The sequence below is a fragment of the Trematomus bernacchii genome, unplaced genomic scaffold (assembly GCF_902827165.1).
Source record: "Trematomus bernacchii unplaced genomic scaffold, fTreBer1.1, whole genome shotgun sequence".
Classification (NCBI taxonomy): domain Eukaryota; kingdom Metazoa; phylum Chordata; class Actinopteri; order Perciformes; family Nototheniidae; genus Trematomus; species Trematomus bernacchii.
The window spans coordinates 2,523,149-2,549,789 of NW_022987654.1; the positions used below are offsets into that span (position 1 = coordinate 2,523,149).

The 26,641-nt window shown below is 44.1% G+C and overlaps 1 protein-coding gene across 2 annotated transcripts in view; it reads left to right on the forward strand.

The window, feature by feature from the left end:
• The first annotated feature begins 1,412 nt into the window (after nucleotides 1-1,412).
• Nucleotides 1,413-26,641, forward strand: part of plxna1b (plexin A1b) — a 178,216-nt gene continuing 152,987 nt past the window's right edge. For both annotated transcript variants that reach the window (XM_034134973.1, XM_034134974.1), the window contains exon 1: nucleotides 1,413-1,505. The gene's annotated coding sequence lies outside the window, so the exon portion shown is untranslated. The remainder of the gene's footprint in view (nucleotides 1,506-26,641) is intronic.

Sequence of the window (26,641 nt, forward strand, 5' to 3'; positions counted from 1 at the left end):
TAACCGGCATGCATCCTTTAATCTGCACCACCACACTTGTCTCGCTCAGGAGTTACTTGCTAATAACATCACAGAGTTGTCCTGCAAATAATTGTTTCCATCCTCTGCCCCCCCCCCCCCCCCCCCCCTCCCCCATACGCCACTCTCAATACTTTGCCTTGCTGTTGTCCATTTCTTACGCGACCTTGTTTTTTAAACAAACGTTCACTCTGAAAGGCTTTAATTCTATTGTGATGATGATGATGACAGGTAATATACTGCTGTTTTGAACACTTTAATGATTAAACAAGATTGGTAATGGGCTTTAACTTTGTGTCTGGTTCTGTTTTTTTACTTTTGAAATTGGCCCCACGCTAGAGTTGAGTGGTAACTCTATACTGTATTTTAAAGAGAACTCACTGTACTTTTATCGCACAGCGTTAAACATTATGATGACAGACATTTGTGTTAAGTCAAATGATCACTTCAGGGAGAGTCTCACAGTGAATGTGAGACTCTCATAAGGTCCTTTGAATAGTGTCATGTGATCTGTGTCAAAAAGTGGTACTAAGAAAAACACATTTTTGTATACATTATAACAAATATATTTCCTTTTTATTTGTACAATTACTCTAACTTTTCAAGTATTGTTAAACTTAGATATATCAAAGATAATTGTAGTATCAGTGCAATATGCACAGTAAAAGGACAACAAGTGCTTATTTTTTTAACAAAACACTGTAAATCATAGCAATAAATGAAACCATGACATATATAAAGTCAATTAATAATTAAACACAACACATTATAATATTCATTAATAAGTAAAATAAAAGGTTATATGGTATGGTGTTAAATTAATTTCTCTGTGTGTCTGATACAAACAGGGAGATCAAAATGCCATTTCTCACTTTCCCCAAGAATATGAATATATATATATATATATACTGTATATATACGGAGAAAACATTAAGAGACCATTCCAAATGTGTCTTAAATCTCAGTCTCTACATGTATGGCAGCCATTCCATTCCAGTGTCTGTTGGATTCCAACACAGAGAAATGTTGTCAGTAGTTTATAGAATAAAATCAAAAAATGTTCATCTTAGTCAAACACCTGATCTTAGTCATCTCTGAAAACCCACTAAAATATATGTATATAAACATACATGTAGCTTTATCAAGATGACATTTCCCTTATACGACGTGACAAAAGTTAACAATGGCAAAAATACGGTCATGAAATTGTATATCAGTGATAATTGTATCACCGTGTGAGATATGAACACGTTCCCCGTCACAGCAGGACTCGGCCCCGGGGCGCCCTCTATGGGCTCGGCACAGTACCGCAGCCTCCCTCCCTCCCTCCTCCTCCCGCAGCCGGAGTGCATTCCTCTCCTGTGCTCTCCATTCACACGCAGGGAGACGCCGGAGAGAGAGCACCTCCGACACCAGAGAGGAATGTCCCCAAGTTTTGGAATTTAAAACCATGGCGAGGATATCTAACCTTCGGATCACTTGAACCTGTAAGTACCGTGAAAACTCCGGTGCACGTCTTATATTCTAGTGTGGAAAGAGCAGGATTTTCTGGAGCCGGTGGAAATATTTAGGTTACATGTTTTTTCTCTCGCTACATTGCTCCGTGCGGTGAGTTTGTCGTTGTTTTCCCCGCTTCTCCCTACGCTTCTCCCTACGCTTCTCCCTTCATGGAGTCTGGTTTCTCCACGAGTTTGAGGAGCTGAAGGCTCGTACCAAACCTAGGCGTGAAAAAACACATGATATGTATTTGCATAGTATCTGTAATAAGCAGTTATTTAGGTGTGTGTTGGTGTGTGGAGACTCGTGTTTGTGTTAGCAGTGTGTTGTATGTGCGCCCCGGTGACCACCATTCGGATTTATCCACACCAAACTGTTAAACTGCGGATATATTTGGGAGCCGAACGAGGTTTAAGCTTTCTAACTTTATTAATTTGTCCTTTATTTTTTTAATTATCTCGCCCTAAGCACCTGGCGCTTGAAACTAAGGAAATGTTTGTGTTTTTTTGCGCGTAACCTCGCGTTTGGTGCAGTGTGAGGTGAGTTTCTTTCTGGCTCGTTGAAGTGCGTTGGCTGCAGTAAAAACAGACTTTTCTGCTATGGAAAAGCTTCGTCCTACAATAATATGTGGACTCTCGCAATAAAAGAAACCTCCGGGACGAGTGTTTGTTGACACGGAGTAGCTAGCGGGCTTATCTGGCTGAGGGTGCGTATGGCTGTTGCATAGCCTCAGAGGAGGAATGCCTCCACCACCATACATAATTACAGGTATTCACACAGCTGACACTTTACTGTCGCCTGGATAAATAGTCCGGGGAGACTACAAGAGGCTGCATGGCTGTGAGATTAAACATTTGCTTTCATGCTTGTTTACTGATTTTTCTCCACATTTGTATGTTTCCTTTCCTTTTCCTAAATGGACCTAAGGGAGGAGTTGTGTTGGATTTCTCCAGGGGGACGTGGTGCTTGGTTTAAAGAAAAAAATCGATTCACCTATTAGCTTTGAAATAATTAGAAATTGTGTTGGTGTTGTGTGAAAAGAGCGTTAATCTGCTAACGAAATGAGAGGCAATTTGTAAGCTTTGTTATACGACAGCAATTGAATTCCCCTTTTGAGCAGGGATGGAGTGGTGAGGCTGGCTGTGGGTGTGTGGAGTGCGCATTGGTTGTCAGCTATTGAAAACGCTCTCATTGCTCTCTATCGGATTCTCCTCACTTCTATTTTTTAATCAAATCCTGGTTAACCAAATTAGACTACCCACCCCGACCCCGCGCGCCACGTGAATTCATTTACAGCCCTTTCTAAACATGTATTCATGAATCATATTAGATGAGCAAGGGCTTAGACATAATTTTAACCTTTTTTATTGGGAGGAAATTGAAGGGAGTGGGGCCAGACTAGAGCCTTTAACACACACAAAACACTGCAATGTTCATTTAATATTAAAGTAAGAGTCCTACTCTGCATTTTAGTAAGACATAATAATAATTAATATCCTAGTGGTACTGGTTGGTTTAGTTATCTCGTGTCACACCACCTAAGACACAGGCGTTTTGTGACTAACATGATAACTCTTTATCATAAGTGACATGACCCAATTTTAGCCACCATGCTCAGTCAAGCAGCAGCTTCTCATTGACAGTTAAATGCAGTGACCAGCATTCACATTTAAATGATGCAGGATTTGAACCGTGTGACATGAGTGTTTGTTTAAGAGGTGGTGCCCAGTCACAGTTTCACATCATTCAACCACGGACAGGCTGACATCTCACCAATCACTCATAGGAGGTGCATCTAACTTCAAAACAAGCTTTACTTTTCATGAGTGTGTGACTAACAAGGAGTGGTAGCAGTGACCAAGCATAGCTATGCCTCTCTTTGTCCAAACACTATGTAATCAGGTTTTATTTAGCTTACATACGTGTAAAATGACACGGTACTCTTGTTTGCTCGTTCAAAAAGAAACACAACTTCATGTGATTAATCAGTGGTGAACTCTCTATCATTAGGATATTTCTACATGTTGAGACATGTCCAAACAACCATTGTAATGGACTTAAATAGGAAAAGAGTTGGAAGTCTGTGAGATATCCCTTTATGGCTTTTCAAAAGCTCCCACCTTATACCGTTGGGCTCTTCAGAAAACAATTTATTTTTGGCAAAACTCTGACCTTGCATGGTATTTCACATGAAAGCTGGCAACCCAGCCAGAGAAATTACAAGCAATTTGCCTCAATCTTCCCTAATTATGATACAGATCTGCCCCCACAATAGAGCAGCAGTGTCATGCATTTTGAAAGTCTGCCCTGTCCGCTCTGGTTGCTGCCGTGAAGGGTAAATCTGCGATGTCCAAACTTTGGAATTCGAGCTGACATGTGCACTTTGCACCCCACCGGTCCGGCCTTTGTGTGGCTCGCCCCCCGTCGCATTCCTCCGGTCTTTTCAGCAAGTGGCATATTTAAGCTCTAATTAGATTGTAGATGGATGACAAAACAGAAGAGCTGTGAGCTCAAGTGAGAACTGAATCGCGACTTGGCACCTAAAAGTTTTGTCCAATAAGGGATTTCAGAAAAAAGGGAACTAAATGAGGACATTTCAATTCAATTCCAACACGCTCACATGGGACCTCCTCAGATAGAGTGAAAAACGACTTCACTGGGTCATTGAAATTGTTTATATATATGAACAGACTTTTAAGTGTATAACTGTATTCTTCAGGGTATGCCGTACGGTGATTCATTGCTTTCATGCCCCGAGTCGATATATGGACTGTGTTCACGCTTGCTGTGTCTGTGTGTATGTGTCTCTCTGTGTGTGTGTGTGTGTGTGTTGCTAGAGTGCAAAATCCAGCTCCTTTTCCAGCTTCCCTGACTGCTCGACATTTCAAACCAGTGTGACAACCTCATGTTTAGGCATTTCCTCTTCTTGCCATCTCTCTGCCTACTCCTCTGCCGTTTTCCTGCCTCCAGACTTATGCTGCCACTCAGGCTTTCTTTCCTCTCTCCCCCCTCTCTTCCTCTCTACCTCCAGCCTCCCGCACACCTCTCGCTCCGCCTTTTTCTTACTTTCATTTCTCCGACCTGTCTCAACACTCTCCCTTCCTCTCCCCTACACTTTTTTGTATGCTTGTTCTCTCCTCCCTGAGACCATCCACATGTAAGACTCTTCCATTATTATCATCATCCTCTCCCTCTGTCCAGCATCCCGAGCCGTCTTAAAGTCCCATTTTCTGTTTCTTAAAGTTCTAAAGTAAATCTCTGTGGGGATGTCTCGGCTTGTCTCAGTGCATGAAGAAGCATAATACAACGGAAAAAGGATCCCTTCTCAAACGGATACAGGGGTTATTTCGGAAGTGTTGGGTATGCCATGGTCTAAACTCTCTCTCCATGTGTGATCGAGGGCTTCCTTGGCAAGGCATCGCTGTAATGCAATATCTGCTTTCATATCATAGCCGGTGGAGATGGCGTGTTTTTATTACATACGTTTTCATTTGTGTCACTCCTGCTAAAGAGGTTAGCCGCGTTGCTGGCGCTCTGCTCAGACTGAGCGTGTATTATTCCGTCCGTGTTCCTCTGCCTTTTGCTCACCTCAGTCTGTTTTGATTTTGACTTCCTTCCTCTTTTTCTTTACTCGCATCCTCCGTGTTGTGCCCTCTCCCTCCCTCTCTGAGCCTTGTCCTGTCCTCCTTCTCTCTCTCTTTGAGTGTTTTTACTGGGTCTCTCTGGGGTTTGTTTGGCGCCCTGAGGCTAGGAGCCACACAGCAGCAGCAATATTAAAACGCACTAAAGAGGGACCAACAGGGCAGGGCACTACCCGAAGGCCCTGTCGTACACACACACACCCCTCATAGTGCTAACACCTCTCTAGCCGACGAGCCTTAATATGAAATAAACTCACTCGCCAATACCTGGCGGGCCTGTCTTGACTGACTGCTCAAATAGGAATGACCTCCATTTGGCCCGAATAAGACGCTGGGATTGAGAGTCGGTGGGCGGTGTTGAACTGCAAAGTGCTGGTGCATTACGAATCATATCAAGAGGTGAGCTTGCAGGTGAGCCAGCAGCATAAACCCTCATCAGTGCCAATCAGACGGGAATTTAAAGGCGGACTGGGCTATCTGCGAGCTTCATCACAGTTTTTAAGAATGTGCTCAGGGTTGGCAGTTTTTTTTTTGTGTACTCAGAAAACTGCCTGAATTAGAGCGGAGGCATGAAATGAGCACTAGTGTGGAGAATTTAAATGAAAGCCATGTCCTAATTGTTTGATGCCTTGACCTTCTTTCAACGATTTCTTGTTGCATCCCTCCCTTCACGATGTAGCCAAATAAGTATGACCACATTGGTGGCAGAGCAGAAAATGGCTTTTTCTTTTCTTTAAAGGAAGCAGCCTCAGTTTCTCTGTCTCTGCCGTGCTCATCCGAGTGAACTGTCTGTTATGTATAATTAATTTTCTCCTCTCTCCCAGTTTATTTTTATCGCCCACTTTTAACCATTCCTTCAAAGGACCCCTCCCCCGCTTCCATCCTCCACAGTGCCTGCTGAAAGTGACAGCTGCTCGGGTACGGGGGGATGCTTTTTGAAGCAGGCACTAAAAAGGCCACTCACTCAAGACGACTTGGAATAGAAAAAAAAATCTCTGCCGCTCTGACAGTATCAAAAACATGCCTGCTAATCTGGCTGCAAATTGAAAATAAACTCCACTGTAGTCTGCGCTGCCTGTAGGGGAACCAAATTAACATGTTCTCCTTCTTGTTCAAAGAGTTGTTGATTAGTTCGGTTGACATGTAAAACCCTGATTTACTTAAGTAGGGCACTTCGTTTTATTGACAGGAACACGGCATTTGATTTATTGTCTTGTAAAATCATTTGACAATCTCATAATTTGTGGAATGGGCTCTCATCCAAGCCAAAGAAACATCGTCATTGGTTTATGTTTGACCCTCAGTCCCCTGGCACGTCACCACTGAGATTGAGTTACAGTCGTCCTGATGGTTCTGCCTGAAGGTCCACAATGCAGTGTTGACCGCGGTACCACTTCTGACCCATGGGCCTTCTGCAGAAATCCCACCACATAACACAGCTAGTGGCTACGGCCCCAGCATATGAGGTTTCCTTCCCTGGCATGCCAATGCTTTCGTCAGCATTCTGTCCTGACTCAGACTAGGCAGCTCAGGTCCCCGATTTCTGTGGACATAAAAAAAAAATGTCTTCTCTTGTTGCATTTCCTCCTGTGAAGAAAAGCTGAGGCCTGCAATTGATCAGGAAGTCACAGTTCCTTCCTGTAACACAAGACAACAACTATACTTGTCATCTGTAGTGTTCTTTAATATTAAGTCTAAAGGTAGGGACACACCAAGCTGACACCAAAGAACTCACACAGACGGACCCGACTGTTGTGTCGCCTCACGTCTCCTGCGTCTTGGCCAGCAGTCGCACTGGAACACACCGCAAAGACTTCAGCCGACGGCCAAGTAGCACGTACGAACTGCGCATGCGTGAGTGGCAATAACTCTCCCTACCAGCAGGCGGCGGTAGTGTGTATTGGTCATTCAAAAGAAGAGGCAACAACCGGAAGACAGACTGCGTGATACACCGAGAGAAGAAGAACAGACTGCGTGATATAAACAAACAACAAATAGCGCGTGCGTTCCATTTTCACTCTACAGCGAGAAGCTCATGGGGCTTTCCCGAACTTGTGTCGAGAGTTCAATGAAATCTCAGATTTGCCTTCTTAATAGTTTGTTTGGGTCCCTCACTTCCGTTTCTCTTCTCATGCACTGATTCGCTAGTCGAACAGCCTATCAGAGTGATTTATTTGACCGACAGCCTGTCGAATCGGTAGGTTTTCGGCCAAAAAGGTGTCAGCACGGCTGAAAAGACACGACGGTGCGAGACACACCAATCTGAGTAGGGCGACAGGACGCTCATCGTCGGCCTGACATCCATCGACGGCCAAAATCGGCTTGGTGTGTCCGGGGCTTAATGGGCACAGCTGGCAGGGCGGGTGGCATGGAGTAGGCTACTTTATGTTTATCTGGTCATTCCTGTGTAATTTGTGTTCTTTTAACCAGCCGCTTGTTTTCACTTTGTGTGTGGCCAAATGGAGACACTTACTGTAGCAGAAACGACCACAGAAGAGGTTCGGAATATGTGATTTTATATTCCTTTCTTTCAAATATTTTTCTTGGACCACAGTCTAAGCAAATGAATGGAAAACACTGAGATGTGTTGGTGAGATCAAAATGAAGGTGGAGTGTAAAGATGGGTGTGGTCCCAGGGTGCTGGAAGTAGTGATCTATCAGGATCTATTGGGCAAATAAATCTATTGGGCACATCTTCATAAAAAATCTAAAAGTAATGTGCAATATATGAGCATACAGTAGGTCTATAGTGTTTGCATTGATTGAAGTGTGGGTGTACATGATATGGTGTCAGTGCAGTATTGCTTTTCTGCTGTGTCAGAATAAGGCAGCGCCTAAAAATGTTTGGATGTTGTCAGTGCCATCACTCATACCCAATGTTTGTTCCCCCTGAGCAAAGAACGGAAGAAAAGCAGATCTTTGAGTATATTGCATCCGGCCCAGCCTGTCGGTATCATCGGCAGAAAGTGTGTGTTGCTGATGCTGAGATAGTCTCAGTTTAGATGGGGGTGCCTACTGGTTGTTTACTGTGCTCACTAGAGTCTGTCTGCCTCTTCAGGCATGTTTGGCTTGTTAATGAGAACCACTGTGTGAGAGAGGGAGACAGCGCACTGTGTGTGTGTGTGTGTGTGTGCGAGCATGTATTTGCATTGCGATAAGCAGTATCGGTGTGCACATATGCAGGACGATGGTTTACTGGATGCTTTGTGAATGTGTTTGCGAGCGGGGGGGACTCCTTGTGCTTAATGTAAGGTAACACTATCCACTGAGAAGGAGATGAAACGGAGAAGAGTTTATACAGGCACATAGCCATTTATTGTCGTGATTAATGTTAATGGTGCAGCAACTCATAATTGCTTGCTTCTTTTTATTTTTTCCTCCTTGTGTCTGTAGTTCCCACTTCTTCATTCCTGTCTTCCACCCTTTTCCCCCTCTCTCACGCACACACACCCTCCTGGTTTCTGGTTTATTTACCAAGGGGAATCCTAAATAATTTAGGTGGTCTATTCTTCCCTGCCCTGTAAATAAGACTAATAGAAGGCGGGTCTTTTGAAGAGAGCCACTTGCCCAGGGAAAGCAGGGCCTGTGGGCTAGCCTATAAATCAGCTAGCTGCCTGTCTGGCCCCTTTTACTATGGCTGTGTGGTGAAGTAGCCAACAACAACTCCCATGTTAACGGAAGGAAGGGTGACTTATTCCAGAGAGGTCAGCAGTGTGGTGTTGTCGCCCCCGAGGCGGTGGTGGACCTTAGGAAAGTGTGTGCATGTGTGTGTTGGACACATGCAAGGTTCACTCTCTCTATGCTCCCTCAGTCGCACTCTAGCTTGTGTGTGTGTGCACACGCGCTCCACCATGGCTCATAAACCACTCTGATGTCAGCACCTGCATGTGTTAGAAAAAAACACATTTTGGTTTTTCAGCACACAGAATGGGCAGTTAGCCATCTTAAATCCAGTATGCAATCCCACTTCAGCTGCAAGAAGAAGGGTAGATTTTGAGTAGCATTAGCCCTAAATCACTTTGGAGCACTTCCCAGTCTCTCACCTCCCCACGTTAAAACTCTCAGCAGCCACTTTTTCACAGCAGGGCCAAGTTGGACATGTCAGGTTTTGAGGCCAACTCAAAACTTTTCTAAGCTCCGAGTGAAATAATGACTTTGTTTGAAACTGTATCCCTGATCAACTGATTGGTGTTAACAAAAATAACAGCCAACAAGTTATAACTGGAACAGAAATAACAAACCCTTAATCTCAGTGTTATGTTCTTCCCTGATAAATTGTTAGGACTTCTGGCATCCATAATCCCACGCTTATTGTGGAGCAAAATTAAAGTTTGAAGTCTGAAACTCCCCCTAAAACAGTGCTGAAGCAGTAAAGAATACCTCCCGTTACTACCTCCCCTTTCTTTCCATTGTCTCTTTGTCAGCTCCCTCTTTTGTGCTCTTCTCAAAGGGTTAAAGAGGGAGAAGTGATGAGTAGCCCGCCGAGCCTGGCCTCCTTTGTGTGTTGGCATTGTGCCACTGCAGAGCATGTCGACCATAGACACATGTACTGTCTTTTCTGTACTGACAGGCGCAACAGTTTCCCAGTTATACTACCCCAAACTCATGCAAATCAATGCAAAAACGGTGCAAAGGTTAGTGGCATTAGAAGGCTCATGAGAACATTTCATAGGCGGCTCAATGCAAAATGGCCTCAAATCATGTTTAAAAGCTTTACCTTCAAGGCATTGCTAAACATCCAACAAGATTAGACAAATGTTTTGGGATGCTCCTGAAAGACCGGTTGTTTTCTCTCTATACTCCCCCAGTGGAAACATGTGCTCTAGGACCATAAAACCTGTTTCCCTCCCTTTCCTCCCTTACATAGCTTGTTAAGGAGGAAACCACTCGACGGCATGTTGTGTAGAACATTGGTGGCTACTCAGCCTAATTCTTCTAGCAGACCTGGGTTACCTCCGTACTCCAACGACATCCCGGGGGTGCTCTTAAGTCGTCTCTCCCTCCTGATCCCCCTGCAGAGTAAAGGCAAGCAGAGCTGGGGCACTCTGGGAATAAGTCCTCCTGGCTAGACAATGGAGGATCGGCCAAAGGGGGGTGGGGGTGTCAATTGTAACCAGAAATAGAAGAAGAGCAGCAGGAGGAGGAGGCCTCAAAACTGAAAGGAGGGTAGCGTTATGGGGAGGTCAAAGGTTACACTGATCCGTGCTTTATAGTTGGAGGGAGGCCTTAGAACTTTTATTGCCAGGGCCCTCGTGTTGCTTTTCGCCCAGCTTTGGGTGAACCATTGAGCTACCACTGCGTCATGGGGGAGGGGCATTTAGGTGGGTGTGAGTGTGAGCTACACATTGCTGTCTCATGGTGGCTCTAGTTGTGCCTGGTGACCTTTGACCCTGACCTATTCTCCCTCTACCAAGAGCCGTCAAATAGTGAAATACGCTCAATAGAAGAGAGGTAGCGAAGAGCGTCCTAATTGTTGCTCATTGGTCGTTTCCTGACAGGCTTTTTAGTTTCCCCCAGCAAGTCTGTTCTCTCAGCTGTTAGACTTTTCTGGTGTGTCTAAGGCAGCCGAGCATGTGACGAAGCAGCCAGCATCGAAGGAATGCGATATCCATTCAGCTCTTGTCGGGCCACCGCATTCCAAATGAAATGGGGTGTGTAACTTGTGACTGGTCTGATGTGCTGATGAATGGCAGCTGGGAGGAGCTGCTTCCTTTCTTTCCCTCGGAGCGTCCTCCCACCCCTGTCTCACCGAGATCCATGATTCCCTTGGTTCCCATTGCATGTTCAGGAATGCGACTGTTCTGGTGGAGGGGCTTGGCTCTCGGATGTTCCTAAGTGTGACCTCATTTGGCTCTTGAGATCAGCGTGACATGGCCCCTGGTGAAGCATCCACCTCTCTCTCTCCCTGCCTCCTCTGACACATGACAGATAGTATTTGTATCACCGGCACTTGAGGCAACAAGGAATGTAGCTTTAGAACAATGGCATACAACCAGTGATTAATTTTAGATCAGACAATCGGGACAAGAAAGGTTACATCTATCTGAAACATGCTTAGGAATGCATGAGTCTTCCTTAAGACAAATGACAGAGACATAGCCACTTGTGTTGCTGTTAAAGCACGGCACAGGCTGTTTTTAGCTCATTGAAGAGGCACACCTCACCCTGCCCTCGGCAATCACTGCTGCAGTCAAAGTTGGCCACAGCACAGACACATTTTCAAAAGTAGCCCGTCTCCCAGTCTGCTTGTAGCTGCATCAACATAAAAGCCTAGAGCGTTTTAGATTTGTGAAAGGGCGGGATTGGAGAAATCTGAACAAAATGATGCCAGAGCCTGCACCTCGGCCAGAAAAAGGCTGAGGGAAAAGAAGGAAGACAACAGAGGAGTGAAGGGAGGGAACTTGGCAGCACTAGCTAAGTCAGAACAGCAACAAGGCAGCTCGCACCAAAGAATAATAAATAATGTTTCAGAGAGACGCTCTAGTCTGTGAGGCAGGGCGGAGAAAATGAGCATGCATGGGGAAAGAACGAAGGATGACAAAAATGCAAGAGAAACTGAGTCAAACTTTAATTAAGGAGTGAACGCAGCATTGGAACAGCTGCTGTTGCTTGTGCCACCCCAACCACACCAGCTTTACAGCTTTTATTATTTAGAAGCCCAACAGATGTGAGAAGGGGCGACGATTTTATCGGACGAAAAGTTCGGTTTCTCGGAAGAGGAGGAAATTAAACTGCCTTACTCTTTAGTCTGGTGATTTCAAGGAATTAGTGTTATGGTCTGTTGGTCTCTGCAATTATGAATTTGACCTGGTGATATCTTGTTAGCTTACGTAGATGCATCACAATCTCTGAAGTGCTTGTGAACAAAAATCTGACCCCATGCAAAAATGAAATGGCAACATAAAACAGCTTGTTTCATATATTTTACCTTATGCTTCTAACTCACTGCAACTGCTCTGGGTAACTGCTTTAAACCATATTTATCGAATTACCACCATATTGATGACTATTCGCAAATTATTTATACATTTTTTAAATCTAATAAAACTGAGAATATCAATGACAACCAGACACAAATAAGCCTGCAGCGTAGTGCAGAAGTAAATAGAGTCAAACTCTAATCCAACCACCATTACAACCATTATAACCCCCTAGATGATATTGATTGTATTTATATATGAATAGGATTATCGCTACATTTGCCAAAGTCAACCATTTATTGTCATATAGATTTAAGGTGCCATTGTCATTGTCCCTTGTGATTAGAGTTGCAGTCTGCCAGCTACAATGTGTGATTTACCTTCAGGTGATGATCACCTCAGCTTGCACTCAGTGGAGTTTCAGTCTTCCCCTCCTCTGATCCAAATGTCTGTCATCATCAGCGTGGAGAGATCCCATTTGGTCGTGCTTGCTCACCCCCTTTTATCAGCGTGTCTGTCTCTCCCCCTATCTCCCTCTTTCTCATTCTGTCACTCTCCTATGGAGGACGTGATGAAAATGGCTGTTTAATCATGCAGAGAGGTCAACCAATCAAAGAACCCGAGCCGAGTGATTTAAGGGCCTATTCAGAGCACAGCTGGAGGGTGAGGGAAAGGGAGGGCGACAGGGAGAGAGATAGAGAGAGAGAGAGGAGTTGTGGTTTGATTGCTGTATGGCGCAGGTCACCTCTCATCCACTTACCACTGGTCTCTTTTCACCAATAATTGTCCCTGATAGATTGATGTATAGGCAGGGAGATGAATGGATAGAGTGGGTTTGAGGGCGGATAGGCAGAGGGACGCTCACATTAGTGAGCCGACCCGCCGGTGATGAGATACGTACACACACTCCAAAACTCATACGACCTCATCAACAGCAGTATAGACGCACGTCTTTCTCCCATTAACTTTGGCAGGCCGCTTCCACTGTAACTGCCGAGCTCCATGCCATACACACACACACACTCGCAGAAACACCGTCTGCAGAAAAGGCAGTTCTCACCTGAATGTCAATTGCAGAGAATGACAGATGGTTGGGAGGAGCAGGGGAAGTACAGGCAGACGAATTGTCTCCTGAACTTCTGTCTCCTGTCTTAGGCTTCAATATCCAATATATCATTTCTATATATTGTATACAGGGGCAACAGGTGTTTACACAAATTAACATAACGATAAAATAAATGTCTTATGCATTCATACAAGACCTAGTGTCCTCTGCTGCAGATTCAAACACACTTTCCTAGCAGAACTTTTCAAGAGCTTGTTTCATTCTGTGATCTTAATATTATTATCACATTTTAATGGCAGCCAAATACAATCATGTTTACACTGGATATTCAACAAAACAGACGAACCAACATAAGATTTATTTTTCTGGTCACCTCATGAAAAGTTAATGCAACAGGTCCCACTTTGTAGAAGTCAGAAATGGATAGAAGTATAAGGAATAATGGCATTTACAGCCCGGATGTAGGAAGTTGATGCCAAGATGTACCATAGGCAGGTTGTAGAAAGTTAACTGAGGTGTACAGTCGTTAAACTCCATTTACCCTTCATTTTCAAAGACGACTATTTCTGGACCTGCAGACAGCAGAGTCATAAACCCGGAGCTGATAACATATGTTGACCCTTTCACACTGACAGCAATAACATAATCTGGGTCATTGCAGAGCTATGTTCTCTTCCTTTCCCCGCCTTGATTTGTTTTAAACCTCCTCTTAGCCCTGTTTTACTCATAAGACCTACACTACTGCAATGTCAGAGCCAGTGGATCTCTGATTTCTTTGTATAACTAAAAGTGTTTGACTAAGATTTTGAATGAAGCATCTGTTGCTAGCAGAATAAAATCAGTCACCACCCTTGTGATTGGTTCATTCAATCTACATGGAAGTGGGATCGAGCCTTTTGCTCGCCTGGTCTGGAAAATATGTATTTTTCCTTCATGCGCTTATTGCAAAGAAAGAAAGATTGAAGGGCATTTTGCCAGGTCTTGACAGGGGTATTGCCCGATCAACTTTATTGAGTTAACAGTATTGACTTTAGCTCCTGTTCACACATCACCCTGACATGGCATTTCTTTTTCCACAAGGGTTGTGGGTGAAGCTAAATGTTTGAAAGAGATGTTCCTCCTGCCCTGTATCTTCTGCCTGACTGTCTCTCTCCAGGGTTTTCCTTTTTCTTTCCTTTTTCTTTAACTTTTTAGCAGCAAGCTGATTATTAGTTTGCTGTTGTGTAGCCTCACATCAGCTTTACACTGTGTCTCATTTTATACACAGTTCATATTTGGCTGATGCCAGCTCAGTTAAATTAACAACCCGCTAAGTACATTTTTGTTTTGGATTCATTTGGTACGCTCCAATGGATGATGCTGGCTCTTCCTGCTGAGGTACTTTCAAACAATTTGCATTTGATCCTGCCAAACGGCAAAATAGAACAACAGTACCACAATATATCACATTAACACAGACACAATGCAACTTTTTACATTACATTACATGTTACTTGTAAGTCGCTTTCATCCAAAGCGACTTATGGGGCGTTTCCACTACAGCGCGGAGCACGGTTTAAGAGGGCTGTGGCGTCAGCGGCCCGTTTTTGGTTGCGTTTCCACTTGGCCTATTACCGGCCGGCGGGTCCTAATTCACAGTTTTTCTGGCCTCATAAAATCGTGGGTCTAGGGCCAGAGACAACGAGGCTGAGTCGGGCTGAGTATGCTAAACTAGAGAGAGAATCGCTGGCAAGGGGGCTACAACTACAACAAGATGGACATATTTGACCGTGATTTAATTGTAATACACGTTTCAAAATGATGCCGAAGTAACAACATACTGATACCGGTTAGTAAAAACCATGAATTAATGCTTTGACAAGTCTGCAGACAGACGGCAGGCGAAAAACCTTTTAAAATGCGTGTTTTCTAAATGGAGATTGGCTAAGCTAACGCAGTATATGCTCCGACCGTCCACACTCACAACAACGGCCTATACAGACATAAATAAAGCAGCGACTGTATTCGCCATGACACAGGCAGTCTGTGGTTTGTACTTGTTTAACTTTTGTCTAGTTTCTGAACATATATGAGGAGCTGTGAGCTCTGAGTGCTAACAGCTAACGGCTGTGTTGTTTTTCTGGGGTTCTCATTGAAGATGACGTCACGGCTCCGCCTACACTGCGTTACTATAGATACTACCCCAGTTCCTAAACTGTAATGGAAATGCGCCATAAAGTGAGCCAGTCCTAACGAGGCCTAGCCATACCGAGCGAGGCCGTGTAGTGGAAATGCGCCATTACATACTCAATACTGTGGACAATCCCCACAGGAGCAATTTGGGGTGAAGTGTCTTGCCCAGGGACACAACGACATGCTGACTGTAGTGGGGTTTGAACCTGTGACCACCTGATCCCCATAACAAGGTTATATCCACTGCGCCACACGCCTCCATATTTTAAAGTTTAAGGCTTTTCTGATCAAGATTAGCGGAGGGAGCTAATGGCCTAGCTTAAGACATTGCAACTTCACGGGTTAAACGAAGATTCAGTTAACATTTGTGAGTGGAAGATGTTAGGAAAAAGTGGGAAAAGTGAAATTTTTCTTAAGCTGGTTTTGTCTTAAACAATCAATCCAGAATCATATCCAGAACACCATTTTATTTTCTGTTAAATCTTCTAAGGATAAAAGGAGATTCATGTTGGTTTGACAGCTGTTGTATTCAGCAGTAGATATTTGGTTACTTACTGCGGCTTTGCTTGTGTTTCTGATACAGCCAATGAGTTTTTTGAGTACCACTCCAGCAGATAGCTGGCCTCCTGCTCTCTCTCTCACTCTCTCTTTCTCTGCCTCCCTCCCTGTCTCTCTGACCTTGCGTCGGCGTGTGCTGATGAGCGCCGAGTGGATACACTCATGAGTGGTGTGTGCGCGCGTGTGCGAGCGCTAGAGAAACCACGGGAGCTCCATTTGTTGTGTAAATTCGAGCCGCTAATTGACTGCCGGGCACGCAGCCTCTCCTTCACCGGCTGAACCCTGCCCTCCGCCGGGTCCCGGAGATCCTGCCAGGGGAATGTTTGCCCCCTCACACACATCCACACACGCTCGCAACACCCCCCCCCCCTTTCTCTTTCTTCCTCTGTCGGAGCAGGCCTGGCACAGGGCCAAAGTGAGGATGGGCACAGCGCAAGCCTCTCTGTTCTCTCTCTGTCTGCCTGTCTCTGTGTCAAGCTCTCATAATGAAAAGCTCCACAGCATTTACTCATGATAACACGCTGTGCTTTTTGACACTCTTTTGATACAATTTCTCATATCATGAAACACAATGAGTTTTCTTTGTTTGTGCTGATTTGGTTGTTTGATAAGTTAGATCTTTTTTGAAACATGCAAACCATAGGAAATCTTTATGAATAGGTATCCTCATGTGCATTAGTTGCACAGTGAAAAAAAGCCATATATAGATGAAATGACATTGAATTCATGCTGTTTTAAAAAGCATATATTGAAAGTAGTGCTGAGCAATTTTGTGAACATCTATAATGATGAACCTCTTCTGACAAGTTGGTAATCTTTTGGCGGTTACTATTGGTGCTTTTCGATGACATTCTGTGGCCAAGAACATTAAGAGATATGATTGTAAAGTAGGATTCTGCAAGGTGCGGTAGAGATGATGTCTTGGCTTAGTGAATGAATGGCAGTGCTGCCGGACAAAGTCAACAAATTGTAAACATAAGGAATGTCACAGAAAGAAGCTCTATTTCTACACACTCATTCTATAGAAATGATGGATTATTTAGGAATCGAGCACATTTAGACTTCCCTTTTGGCTGAGTTGCCGAAATGTTGAACACCACAGACATATTTGACCAGAGGAGTTAAAAAAACATCAAAATTGTTCACATGGCTCAAAGATGCCACAATGGTAGTTTAAAAAAGTGCAAATCTTTGTTTTGTGTATCAAGGAGACTACTATGAAGGAATCACGGAATTGCAATCATTATTACAATGCTAAGCTGGAAACATTCATGCACACGCATATATCAGACCTCTTGTGCTCAGGTTTTCCCAGGCCAGTCCATTGTTCTGCAGAGGTAAACATCAGGGCACACAGAGAGGGGAACATACAAACAATAAACTGACACACTCCCATAACACTCTGTTTAGACTGCAAACACAAAGGACCAAGTGTGTGTTTGTGTGTGTGTGTGTAGCCCACACAACAGTAAACTGCAGTCCTGTGAAAGAGAAGTCGGAAAAGGAACTGGTGCATAAGAATGGCAACTTGCCGATCTCATACCATTAACCTTCCCACGGTTTAATACATTCAAAAGTCAACCATGTCGCTTCTCCATTTGTGGCTGTTCAGAAATGCTGTGAATGCAGCCGATTGGCAGTGAGTCAAGTCAATAGGTAGCGCACAGTTAAATGCTCTGGCATGTAAGGCTTCTTTGATGTGATATTCAAAGTATAACCCACAGTAATTGTTCATAGTATCCATGAGGATGGTACTTCACTTTCAAAACTGGTCTACACTTAGATGTCAAGGGCTGTTATTTTAGGCCTTCGATTGCTGCAAATGAGACACAAAGAGACAAAAGCAAGGATTTAACATCAAGCTCCCCACTTATGCCCCAGAGACAACAACAATAGGATTAGCCGGCACGCTAAATAACTAAGGCCTAGGCCAAGCCTCTTACACTGTCACAAGGCCCTTTTTAATGTATGTTAATATGGTCGGCAGTTATTTTAATACAATGAATACCATAAAAAGTGCATTATAACAGATTTGTTCAGCACATGGAAGTTTGTGTATATTTCTTAAGAAATCTATACACTGAATGATTTTTCTTGCTTGAGATGGCGAACATACTTGAGTTTGTTGACGTTGAGAAACATCTCAGGTCGTCTTCTTTCTCTAAATCAGTGTGTGTTTACATTTCACAGCAAGTTGCACTTAACCAGTGGAGTTAGTTCCCAAAGTTGCCCAACAAGTTTGATTCACAACAGTTGAAGCAGCAGAACCGGCACTTCCAGTATCCACAAGTGGCAACAAATACAGAGTTAGATCGAAAGAGAGACAGGGAAAGGGTTTATTTGGAGTACAACTGTTGAGGAAGTGTTTATCAGTCGCTCACCATTAAAAGCAAATGCATTTCCTGTTTTGATCCCACTGTAATCCCCACCTCTGCTCCACTAACGCATTCACTGCCAATAAAGCTTATTGAATTACATCGACTGTGTGTGGGAGAGGAAAGAGGGAGAGACAGTAAATGATAGGCTTGAAAGTAAAGGGGGGGAATGAAAAGAGGAAGTGAAACTGAAAGGCACACACAAAACAAAGGGTAAAACACTATAAGAGGGAAACGGGAGAGAATAACAGACAGGAAAAACAAATTGCTCACCCCCCAGCTGTACCAGCAGTATTGCTGCCAGACAGGCAGCGTTGAATCTGAGTCAGCAATACTTAAACGTGGGCCCTAGCCTATAGCCGCGGGCTGCTAGTAACACACACTCACACAGATACCGTGTCAGACCTGTCGCCCTATTCTCCTCAGCCCTGCAGCTCTAGCCCTAACTATAGCTGTTCAGCCAACCACTCTTAATTAGTAGCTGCTGCTGCCGCCTGCCCTGCCCCGGCGCCACTGTGGTAAAGCCCCGGCCTCACGTCTGTGTGTGTTTCAGTTTGTGTTTACTCTGTGCATTGGCTTCAATGTTGTGTCTGTTTGCAGTGTGTGTGTGCTTTTCGCTGTGTTAGTACGTGCGCAGACGTTACAGGTGGAGCAGGAAAAATGGCTGTTTGCTCAGCATACACTGTGCCTCATATTGTTGCACCACATGCTCTGTCTCCTTTACAACTCTCCATCGTGCTCCTGTTGCCACTCAAGAGAGCTGCCACTTTTAAGCTGGCGTCACAGAGGAAAACTAAAATGCGTTTTTTAGTGCCACTTCTAGAAGATCGCATTGAGTTAGTGCATGAGAGCAGGACGTGCTCTGAGAGGCTAAAGAGACACAATAGCTGTCAGGGAAATCTATATTTCCCCTATTTCCGATGTTCTGGGAAGGCTTTAGTAACAGGCTGTTGACTTCACAGTTACAGGAGATGGGTTCAGGATCCTGTTTCACTGTTGTTCTTGTTGGGGTTTATGCCTGTCAAGAGAGCCAAGTGTGTGTAGGTTTGAGTGCACATTCATCTGTATTTACTGCTTAAATACTTGGCCGTTATTCAACAACCACAGGAGACAGTATTGGAACTCTTACTAGCTCCCTGTCCTTGTTCAAACTCCATACATCTTCCCCCTCCCTGCTTCTCATCGGGTCCTGTCATGTTCATAGTATGAGGCGGCTGCGAGGGTCTTGTCCAAGCCGTGGATCAGGCTGACAAATGTCTCCCCAAGGACCCCCAGTACAAACTCATTGCTGGAATAAGTCTGGCATGGAACTACGACAGCCACTGGCCTGCTAATCAAGACCATATTACAATGAAAACGAGAAGACGAGCTTAGCTTGGCACAGGAAACGCACACAGCTGGAAAGCAGACAGTGGGTACATTTTAACTAGCCCCACATGCACGCTTTCATTTTACACGCATTCATATCTGTTCCTGAATGAGCACAAGCCACAACCCGGCAACACAGTGACCCAAATTAGCGGCATTGCACAGCGCCTTTTCACTCCAAGGCCAGATCTAGGCCAAATGGAGTCACGCTTTGGGACCTAGCACCTCAAGCATGGCCCATTGCCATCGTTTCATACACAACCAAAGCAGCCCATACATTGACGGATGACTCAGAAATCCATTGTGAAGTGAGAGATTTGGTTGTGTGCTCTGCCGCGAGCTTGTAAAAATAAATGTCCAGATTGTGGAGCTGCAATCGAGGCTTTCCAGTATTCCTCTTATTAGACGCGGTAACAGCTTTAAGAGGTTCTGGTGGTGGTCAGAGCGGTTGTGGTCACCCTACATAATCTGTGGATCTGTTTTACTCCTAAAAGTCTCTTTTTTTGTACCCCTCCTCCTTTCAAAGTGATCGGCTTCAAAACAAGCTTCATGTACTAGTGTGCGTGTTAAGCCCCATTTGTAGCAGCACCATATCCATGATTTAGTGACAGACTGACACATGACATTACAAAGGAATAAGTACAAAATAAAGCCTGGTAAACTGAAATTACAGTTAACCGTCTGCAACTGCTTCCCAAAAGGCACATTTTTATTTGACCTCTTTCCTGGCTGTACAGGAAAATAAATGACAGTTAAATTTGCCTTGTGTTTGTAATGCATACTGCTTGAGGCGCCGTTTACACGAGGAGAAAACTGCTTGTATCTGCATAGTTTCGCGTGCGTATAGCCCTATTATTTACACGAGGCCGATAGAAACTGACCCCACAAACGATAACGGGTCCCAAGGTGGATAGATTTGCAAACGAAATGCTCTGGGGGGTCAACCGAGTCCGTGTAATCACCTCTATACGAATATTTCCTGAAAAAATAACGATAGCCCCGCCTCTCCCCACCCCTCCTGCTCACTGCTGTAGCAACTATCAAAAATAGCTGTGTTAATTAAACGCACAAGGGGTTCTTGAATGAAATAATATTATAAAAGGCAAACCAGAATTGTTAACGCCCAATATACTCCTTAAACAAAATAAACAGAGTCAGATTTCATGCATTGATCCATTATATTGACAAAGGAGGATTTCACCCGGTGTTTGTAGAGAATATCTCTCTCTTTCTGAGCCGTCCTCTCCACGGAGTTGTTTTCTTTCGTGTTTCTTGGTCGGGATGCAATATCCACAGATTGGTTTCTTTCAGTTTCTTTCAGTTTCAGTTTCAGTTTCGGGGCTTAAACAGAAGGGTAGCCATGGCAACATTGCAGCGGGGCTGCTCGGTTGCTCTTCTTCGCGGCTTTTGGTGTATTTTGGCGGAAGTTACAGCGCCACTTACAGTCCCAGCATATGTACTACAGCGTTTCCAGCGGCCTCGTTTGAACAGACACGTTAAATGAAACGAATGCATGTGAACGGAAGACTTTTTTGAATACGCATACTGTGCATAAACGCAAACGGTCCCGTGTGAGCGGGGCCTGAGTCTACAGGTTAGGGAGAAGGAATAATGTGTTTTCTTTTTCTCCCCCCAAGAGCGACTCGTCTGCATTTCTAGTAAGAGTTTCATTTGCATTTAAGATGCTAATGTGGCCTTTTGGGGGAAAAGCTGAAATGGCTAGAGTGTGTCGATGCTTTGTTTTGTCCCAGTTATTCATTAGGCTTTAATAATTGCTACCTCGCGCTTCAAACAAACAACAGCAGGAGAAATGAATTCACTTCTTTCTTTCCTTGGAAAGGTCAGGGTGTAAAGCATGACTCCTCACTGACACACACATTCTTGATTATCTTCTTTATTTTTAAACATGCTTTTCTCTGGACGAGCTGGAAACCCCACTGTTAGCATGTGTGTGTTAGTGTTTCGCTACCGGGTTTAAGGCAGCCGTTGTAATTCAAATGAGGCGTGCACGTCGTGCCTCGAGTATTCCTCAAGAGAAAGAAAGGAGAGGAAGAGGGAGAAGCAGGGATCTTCTGAGGATGTTTCAGTGTGGGTACAGGTCACAAGCACGACTCTGGTGACAGGTTCCTTTTGTTGTGCGAGCCCTAACCTTTACCCCTTGTGAAATCACGAGTTTTAACAAGCCGGAACAGATCATACAAGCACACCCTTCAGCACACCGAGGGAAAGGGTCAGCTGACCTGCAGAGGAAAGTGGATTGCTGCGCGGCGATGGAGACCGGCTTAGTGCTGAATCCCATTATCAAGCAGCGTTTGTCAAATAATAGGTCAAGGCCCACTTGTACCAAAGACATATTAGGATGTGGTTTAATTCCAGAGCTTTGTAGAACTGATTTTGCCCTGTGCCGAGTGATTTGGATGTGGAACAAAAGGTTGCTTGTATTAAGTCAGTTCAGACACCAGACTAATGGAAAAGCTTGATCTCAGTTGCTGTGATGAAGAGAATACATTGAAAACAAGGCCATATCTGAAAGATCTGTGCAAATATTACCTTTAACTGCTTTATATAAAGACAGCAGTAGTTAAGGAATAATATTGATTTATTTTATTTTGTGGCATTAGCTGACTTGGTTTGCATCCATAGCAGGCACTTCACAGAATCAAACACTTTAAAATGGCTACTGTGTGCGTCCTATATAACTATAAATGGTGCAAACCAGAAACACAAATGTCTTTCCCAGCATGCCATATATCCTCACACTTGCTGCATCATTACAGACGCCATCTACTTCAGAAAGACCTAGCTTGCATATACAAAACAAATGTACGATAATGGCTCTCAAATAATGCCTCGGCTAGATTTTCAATCTGCTTTGAAAGTGGCGGTGAGTGGCTGAAATAAGCGAGGGATTGGGGAGTTATGAGTGGCAGTGGTCCCCGGGGGACAATGGAACATGGCAGGTCATTTGCCTGGCCAGTCTTGGCGTGATATATGTGTACACTATGGCTGAGAATGCAGAGGTGGAGGGAGCGAGGTGCTTATTCAGCAGGCTGAAATGCAATAGAAACAGAGGGGAGGCCTAATCAGACTGGGGAAATAACATTTAACACAATTAAAGCCACAGGGAGCAGAACATTTCTCATCTTGCAATGATTGTGTCCCCCAGCCCAGGCTGTGTCTGTCATGCACAGCAATATTCAGACCTGTAACTTAAATTACAAGTTTTATTTATCTTTCTCGGTAGTGTGTGATGGGTGCTTTTGTAGGGAGTTTGTATTCTCTTATCGATACGTTTGCAAGCTTACAACAAAAAGTGTGCAGGCCTTCTAGCATAAGTCATTTTAATGCTTAAGACTTTTCATATCAATCCCGATGTTTTGTTGAACAAGCCGCTGATATATTTAGTCCTTCTTCTCTCCTCTCCCCCCCTCTTTGTCTCTGGCATTCCTCTCACTCACCACTCTTTCTCTCATCTTCCCCCGCTTCCACCAGCCTCTCCTTATCTCTCTTCCTCTGTGCTCACATTTCTGTCTCTCCAACACGTCGCCCTCTGTGCTTTTCTTTCTCTCCATGTCTGTTCTTATCCTCCCCCGCGCTCTCCCCCTCCTCCTCCCCGAAGCTCTACCTCGTCCTGGGCTCCGTTGCTGTAACGACACCGACAAGCTCTTTGGACACAGTTCTGGCTTTGTCTCTCATCCGCATGTTTATTTTAATTCAGTTCTTTCTCTCCTTGTTTGATTCAGACTCAGGATGTCTTATGTAAACTTAGGCAGACACAAAGGCCAGTCGGACACCCACAGAACACACACACGCCCTGTGTACACTTTATTAATTCTGCTGTCAGCCAAGTTGAGAGACAGTCTCGGAAATATGACCTAATAAACGTGTGCTTGGGGTTGTGATGTGTTTTGTCTACTGTTGAATCTCGTTGCACCCTCCCCTAGTCTGCACTGTGACTGACTCACAATGGCTGATGTTACTCGTCCTTCTGGACCGACCAGTAGGCCCTGCCCTTCCTTTTGGGAGGGACCCAAGAACAGCCAGGCTCAAAAGACTCTGATCATGAAATGGAATTGTTGGACTGAAGACAGGAAATTCTACCTTTTCTCCTGAAGGGGGGATTTATTGGTAACAAAGTTGGTAGACTCTGGCTTCCAGTTTGTTCATCATCAACTTTTGTAACTAACCCTTAATTATATTTCTTCCCACATTCTCATATACCAATCACAGTTTGATACAATAGTGCATACAATTGATTGTTATATTTACCTTGAACACTGTTTTACCTCTTGCTAGAAAGATGTTTTTTTCCTAAAAGCCGAATTGTTCATTGTTTTGCTGGATAGAACCAAGTAATCTATCTATAAAAAAGTAAAGCTGTCACGTTGGATTGGTACTGTTTTAGTTTATACCTGACTTTTATTCTGTTTTTCTGAATCCCAGCTGCTTTTATTAAAAGTCCATGTAGTGTTAAATGAAGCACCTTATTAAAAAAATGTGGAATCCTTGTGTAGTGCGGCGCCATGAGGAGTACTGTCGTGAAGGACTTCGTGTAAGTTGAAGTGGTGTTGGGTATAGTTACGTGACAGGCCCACTAACTGAGAAAATAAAGTTTCCCTTTCAGCTGAACATGCACAGACTGTTCTCCTCTTATCTCTCTCAATTCCTCTTCTTTACGCCTCGTCGGCTATTTGAAAAGGTATCGTCGACTCTCCTCATCTCCCGCCTCTATCTCTCCCTTTTTTCTATCCATTTCCATCACCTCCACTTTTCACCTGTACCATTTTCTCTCTCATGTCTCCTCATCTCCTGCCTCATCATTACACCCATTCTCACTCGATCTCCCCTCTTCTCCCACTTATACATTTTCATTCTCCTTGCCAGCTTCCATCATTTTGGTTCCCTTTTCTCTTTCCTGAGAATATTTTAGTGGGTAGACATCGTTAAATGTACATTTAGTCTCCTATGTAGTTAAAGAGAGGAGAAAATATATCGTCAAAAGTCTTGTTACAGTATGTTTTGTCTCGACTCACACCCACATTTACACAGCAGTCTCTGTCGGAGCCTCTATAGTGAAGCAGTGGTGCATCGTGCAGGGCTGTGTGTCGCGCCTCACCAAGAATACAGTATGTGCTGATGACCGGGTACGAGACAGGAAATCCGTCTGAGCTCACAAGCCCCTATTCTCTTCATCCTGAACACCATGCATAGGTGTGCACGCACATTGACACACACGTCTGTTGGCTTGAATATCTCCTGAGCTAAAAACAGTGGGGATAGAGAAGCTTCCCTTTTGTTTCAGCCCCACAACGGCGCGACTGAAGATAATTGGCGTTGGCCTCGAATGACTCCGGTTTAACAGTGCCATTTAAACAAAATGAATGTTCCTGTCCCACTGAGTTCCTGGACATGACAGCGTCTTTGTTCAGTGAATATGTTTGTGCAAATCTTCCTGTATATTGTAATGAGTTTGACCATGTGGGTCAGTGTGTTTTAAGGTGGCAGATTGTCTCATTTGTGGGGGAAGTGTTTCTTGATTTTCATGCTGAACAAAAGAGTAAGATAGCCTTTTGCTTCGGCTTGTGGTCACAACATCTAACATGAAATCTCACTTTATTTCTGGCGGTTTGACTGTTAAAGAATTGATCCCACATTCCCCCAAGCAGAGTCATCTGCATTAACTCTGATCTCTTATGACCCACATGTTTAGACACAAATCTGCTAAACACCATGTGACACAAGCCACACGCCCGTCCTAAAGTATTTAGAGCGTAGGATAACGCTGTGTGGTCATAGCCAAAGATATGGTTACAAAGGCCCTCTACAGCACACATCCGGAAACAGAATGGGTCCTAATGGATATAGATTGATCAGGATGCTGTCCAAGTCAATAGTGAACCAGCCCAGACACAGTGTGCGTGTGTTCTTGTTTGTGTGAGTTCGTCAGTGTGCATATGTGAGCTTTTGCTTGGTTACTGACTGTCATTACAACAAAGCAGGACATTTCTTTTTGTAAACTTGTTTTGGATGATGTAATGATTCAGATTTTGGGGGATAAGGACAGCAGAGGGTCAGTTGTCTGTCTGTTTGAATCAACTTTAATAAGTGGAGACCATATCAAGCGTAATGGCGCACCAGAAGAATTCACAGCTGAGAAGATATGAGCCAGATTAAACGTTGGACTTGTGTGAAGCCTTCGGAGAGCTCAGGTCAGCCTCTTTATGAAGTCATCTCAATAAGGAAATCAGAAGAGGATTTTGGTTTAGATAGTCTTTATCTAGGGATGCATATTTAGTTGCTCTCTGTGGCAACACAAAATATTAATGCCACAGATATGACGTGACAAGAGAAGACGTCCTTTGGATTTCCTTTATGTATTTTACAATTCCATTTACTCTCAATTGATAATTTCTGTGGCTCTCCAAGATTGAAACTTCTAATTTTCTTATTAGCTGTTGCTTTTCCTGTTGGACATCCACTAACATGTATGCTGCTGCTAGAAATATATTTTTTTAAAGTTGTGTAAACCTAGGCAGAGCTGACCATTCTCCCAGGAAAGACAATATTGGCTGTCCAAAATAAAACAATACAGTGACAGTGATTATTTGTAATGCCTTTCTCCTTGAAGCAACCCCTACCACCGTCAACAGCAGTGTCCTCAAATCCTTAGAGAGAGGTGTTTTAATGGCATGCCTGTTTTTACAACAATCAACACTCCCTGGCAAGTTTTTACGGAGCTCAAGCCCACCCTAACACTCTGGGCGTCTAGGGTCAATCAAGTTCATAAATGGAGTGTGTGAGGAGGAGAAAGTAGAGGGAGTGAGCTGCAGTTAAGGACAGATTTGTTGGGTAATAGGCTGTTTCGGGCAGAGCGGGCTGCATTCCTTTATAGTGAACTCAGCAGGCAGAATATAGCCAGCGCTATGGAGGAATGCACTGTTTAAGTTGTAGCAGAAAGAGCTCAGAACAGTCCATTCCTGGGTGGAAGTAATAAATGAACATGCCTGATACATGTGTTAATCTTAT